This window comes from Chrysemys picta, unplaced genomic scaffold (assembly GCF_011386835.1).
Source record: "Chrysemys picta bellii isolate R12L10 unplaced genomic scaffold, ASM1138683v2 scaf573, whole genome shotgun sequence".
Lineage (NCBI taxonomy): Eukaryota > Metazoa > Chordata > Testudines > Emydidae > Chrysemys > Chrysemys picta.
The window spans coordinates 12,501-17,500 of NW_027053280.1; the positions used below are offsets into that span (position 1 = coordinate 12,501).

At 70.6% G+C, this 5,000-nt stretch overlaps 1 non-coding gene across 1 annotated transcript; it reads left to right on the forward strand.

The window, feature by feature from the left end:
* Positions 1 to 3,352: 3,352 nt before the first annotated feature.
* On the forward strand, positions 3,353 to 3,471 carry LOC135978954 (5S ribosomal RNA). Its single transcript, XR_010596296.1, has one exon. It is a non-coding gene; the product is annotated as a 5S ribosomal RNA (ribosomal RNA).
* Positions 3,472 to 5,000: the final 1,529 nt, after the last annotated feature.

Below are 5,000 nucleotides of genomic sequence, written 5' to 3' on the forward strand. Positions count from 1 at the left end.
GGAAATCGCCCCACGCCCCCGAGGAGGGCTGCCCGGGCGGGCCTGGCCCCGGAGCTCGGAAAAAAAAAAAGGATCGGGCCCACTAGAGACATGGACCAGGCCGCCCTGGGCTCACCTTCCCCGGCCGCAGCGAGGGACTGCCTCCCGGTCGACTGGATCGGGCCCCTGGAAGTCTGGAAAAAGAAGAATGGAACCTGACGCCTCCGAGGAGGGGGCGCCCAGGGAAGGAGGGAGATCCGGGTTGACCTGCTGACCGGACGGGAAAGAGGCCACCGGGCGTCCCCCCCCTTAAAACCTAGGGGTTGACCTGGTGGCCGGAAAGCGAACCGGCCAGCAGGTGAACCCTTTCGATTCCACGGGTTGACCTGGTGCCCGGGAAGCGAACCGGCCAGCAGGTGAACCCGTTCGATTCCACGGGTTGACCTGGTGCCCGGGAAGCGAACCGGCCAGCAGGTGAACCCGTTCGATTCCACGGGTTGACCTGGTGCCCGGGAAGCGAACCGGCCAGCAGGTGAACCCGTTCGATTCCACGGGTTGACCTGGTGCCCGGGAGGGGACTCTGAAAATTTTTCAGCCCTTTCGACTCGGGGTTGACCTGGTGGCCGAGAGGGGACTCGCACGGCAGGCAAGCCGCCCTGGGCTCACCCTCCCCGGCCGCAGCGAGGGACTGCCACCCGGCCGACTGGATCGGGCCCCTGGAAGTCTGGAAAAAAGAATGGAACCTGACGCCTCCGAGGAGGGGGCGCCCAGGGAAGGAGGGAGATCCGGGTTGACCTGCTGACCGGACGGGAAAGAGGCCACCGGGCGTCCCCCCCCTTAAAACCTAGGGGTTGACCTGGTGGCCGGAAAGCGAACCGGCCAGCAGGTGAACCCGTTCGATTCCACGGGTTGACCTGGTGCCCGGGAAGCGAACCGGCCAGCAGGTGAACCCGTTCGATTCCACGGGTTGACCTGGTGCCCGGGAAGCGAACCGGCCAGCAGGTGAACCCGTTCGATTCCACGGGTTGACCTGGTGCCCGGGAGGGGACTCTGAAAATTTTTCAGCCCTTTCGACTCGGGGTTGACCTGGTGGCCGAGAGGGGACTCGCACGGCAGGCAAGCCGCCCTGGGCTCACCCTCCCCGGCCGCAGCGAGGGACTGCCTCCCGGTCGACTGGATCGGGCCCCTGGAAGTCTGGAAAAAAGAATGGAACCTGACGCCTCCGAGGAGGGGGCGCCCAGGGAAGGAGGGAGATCCGGGTTGACCTGCTGACCGGACGGGAAAGAGGCCACCGGGCGTCCCCCCCCCCTTAAAACCTAGGGGTTGACCTGGTGGCCGGAAAGCGAACCGGCCAGCAGGTGAACCCGTTCGATTCCACGGGTTGACCTGGTGCCCGGGAAGCGAACCGGCCAGCAGGTGAACCCGTTCGATTCCACGGGTTGACCTGGTGCCCGGGAAGCGAACCGGCCAGCAGGTGAACCCGTTCGATTCCACGGGTTGACCTGGTGCCCGGGAAGCGAACCGGCCAGCAGGTGAACCCGTTCGATTCCACGGGTTGACCTGGTGCCCGGGAGGGGACTCTGAAAATTTTTCAGCCCTTTCGACTCGGGGTTGACCTGGTGGCCGAGAGGGGACTCGCACGGCAGGCAAGCCGCCCTGGGCTCACCCTCCCCGGCCGCAGCGAGGGACTGCCACCCGGCCGACTGGATCGGGCCCCTGGAAGTCTGGAAAAAAGAATGGAACCTGACGCCTCCGAGGAGGGGGCACCCAGGGAAGGAGGGAGATCCGGGTTGACCTGCTGACCGGACGGGAAAGAGGCCACCGGGCGTCCCCCCCCCCTTAAAACCTAGGGGTTGACCTGGTGGCCGGAAAGCGAACCGGCCAGCCGGTGAACCCGTCCGATTCCACGGGTTGACCTGGTGGCCGGGAAGCGAACCGGCCAGCAGGTGAACCCGTTCGATTCCACGGGTTGACCTGGTGCCCGGGAGGGGACTCTGAAAATTTTTCAGCCCTTTCGACTCGGGGTTGACCTGGTGGCCGAGAGGGGACTCGCACGGCAGGCAAGCCGCCCTGGGCTCACCCTCCCCGGCCGCAGCGAGGGACTGCCACCCGGCCGACTGGATCGGGCCCCTGGAAGTCTGGAAAAAAGAATGGAACCTGACGCCTCCGAGGAGGGGGCGCCCAGGGAAGGAGGGAGATCCGGGTTGACCTGGTGACCGGACGGGAAAGAGGCCACCGGGCGTCCCCCCCTTAAAACCTAGGGGTTGACCTGGTGGCCGGAAAGCGAACCGGCCAGCCGGTGAACCCGTCCGATTCCACGGGTTGACCTGGTGGCCGGGAAGCGAACCGGCCAGCAGGTGAACCCGTTCGATTCCACGGGTTGACCTGGTGCCCGGGAGGGGACTCTGAAAATTTTTCAGCCCTTTCGACTCGCGGTTGACCTGGTGGCCGAGAGGGGACTCGCACGGCAGGCAAGCCGCCCTGGGCTCACCCTCCCCGGCCGCAGCGAGGGACTGCCTCCCGGCCGACAGGATCGGGCCCCTGGAAGTCTGGGGGGGGGGGGAATCGCCCCACGCCTCCGAGGAGGGCTGCCCGGGCGGGCCTGGCCCCGGAGCTCGAAAAAAAAAAAAAGGATCGGGCCCACTAGAGACATGGACCAGGCCGCCCTGGGCTCACCCTCCCCGGCCGCAGCGAGGGACTGCCTCCCGGCCGACTGGATCGGGCCCCTGGAAGTCTGGGGGGGGGGGGAAATGGAACCTGACGCCTCCGAGGAGGGGACGCCCAGGGAAGGAGGGAGATCCGGGTTGACCTGGTGACCGGACGGGAAAGAGGCCACCGGGCGTGCCCCCGTTAAAACCCCTAGGGGTTGACCTGGTGGCCGGAAAGCAAACCGGCCACTGGGTAGGCCGGTCGGCAACCTAGGGGTTGACCTGGTGGCCGGGAAGCGAACCGGCCAGCAGGTGAACCCGTCCGATTCCACGGGTTGACCTGGTGCCCGGGAGGGGACTCTGAAAATTTTTCAGCCCTTTCGACTCGGGGTTGACCTGGTGGCCGAGAGGGGCCTCGCACGGCAGGCAAGCCGCCCTGGGCTCACCCTCCCCGGCCGCAGCGAGGGACTGCCCCTCCCCACCCCCCGGCTGACAGGATCGGGCGCACTGGAAGTCCGGGACAGTATTTTCCCCGACGCCGGGGAGGGCGGGCGGAGGGGCTCTGGCGGCCAGCCCGGGCCCCGGAGCTCGAAAAGGAAAAAAGGACCGGGCCCGCGAGAGACGGGGGCCCTGCCGCAGGGGGGGGGGCAGTCCGACCGGGGCTCACCGTGCGGCAGGCCCGGGCGTCGGCAGGGGAAAGCGGGCGAGGAGGCGCGGGGCCGGGTGCCTACGGCCATACCGGACCGAACGCCCCCGATCCCGTCCGATCTCGGAAGGTAAACCGTCCCGGGCCTGGCTAGTACTTGGATGGGTGACCGCCTGGGAATCCCAGGTGCCGTAGGCAGCTTTTCCCGGTCCGAGTCAGCTCTCTCTCCTTTTCTGGGGGGGAAGGAGAGGGGGGGACGGGCCGGAAAGCCCCTCGTCGCTCCTGCCGAGTCGGAGGTCGCGGCCGCAGGTCACGGGTCTGGGCGCCTGGGGTCCGGCTCCCCACCCACCCGGCTTCCTCCGCGGAGGACCCCCCCCGGGGCCACCGAAGCCGCTGGGGGAGACGCCGGGCATGGGGCGGACTGGCCCGGACCCTCCCGGCCGCCGGCCCGCAGGTCCGCCCCGAATCCCCCCCCGCGGCCACCCAGGCCAGGCCTGGCCAGGCGGGACGGACGGCGGGTGTCCAGCGCCCAGCGGCTTCCTCCAGCGGGGACCCACGGACCCCAAAGCCGCAGGGGGAGGCCCCGGGCCTGGGACGGACTCGCTCGGACCCCCTGCGCCCGGCCGCCGGCCCGCGGGACCGCCCCGAATCCCCCCGCGGCCACCCAGGCCAGGCCTGGCCAGGCGGGACGGACGGCGGGTGTCCAGCGCCCAGCGGCTTCCTCCAGCGGGGACCCACGGACCCCAAAGCCGCAGGGGGAGACCCCAGGCCCGGGACCGACTCGCTCGGACCCCCCGCCTCCCCTGCGCCCGGCCGCCGGCCCGCGGGACCGCCCCGAATCCCCCCGCGGCCACCCAGGCCAGGCCTGGCCAGGCGGGACGGACGGCGGGTGTCCAGCTCCCAGTGGCTTCCGCCAGCGGGGACCCACGGACCCCAAAGCCGCAGGGGGAGGCCCCGGGCCCGGGACGGACTCGCTCGGACCCCCCGCCTCCCCTGCGCCCGGCCCCCGGCCCGCGGGACCGCCCCGAATCCCCCCGCGGCCATCCAGGCCAGGCCTGGCCTGGCGGGCCGGTGTGCAGCTCCCCCGGGCTTCCTCCCCCGACGACCCGCGCCCCCCTGAGCCGCAGGCGGAGACCCCGGCCCCGGGGCGGACCGGCCCGGGCTCGCCCGAGCCCCCTGCGCCCGGCCCGCAGGACCGCCCCCCCGAATCCCCCGGGAGAGGCCCGGCCTGCACGCCACTGACGACCCGCGGCCCCCAAAGTCGCAGGAGGCGCCCCCCCCCCCCCGGTTAGCCCCGTCTCGCTCCGCGCCCCCCGCCCCTCGCTGCCGGGACCGGGCGCCGCCCCAGAGTCAGCCGCAGCCGGCCGGCCTGAGAGCTGCCCTCCTGTGGACGACGGTGAGTTTACCTTGATACTAACCGGCCGTCAGCCAGGTCAACCCCATTGCTAGACTGGGGTGGACCTGGTGGCCGAGTGGGGACTTGGAACATTTGACAGCTGCTTCCCGGGGCTTGACCGGTTGTCCTGAACGCCCCCCACCCCCACCCCCAGCCCCCGGCTCCTGCTCCCCTCTCCCCAGCCTCGGTGCTCCGCTCCCTGCCTCGGAGGCTGCCTCTCTGCGGCGCCTGCATCGCCTCCGAGGACGCGCACCCTCCGGAGGCTGGACGTAAACCCACCACTGCCGCCGACCCGGCTCTCCGAGGGACGACTGTGAGGCCCCCCACCCCA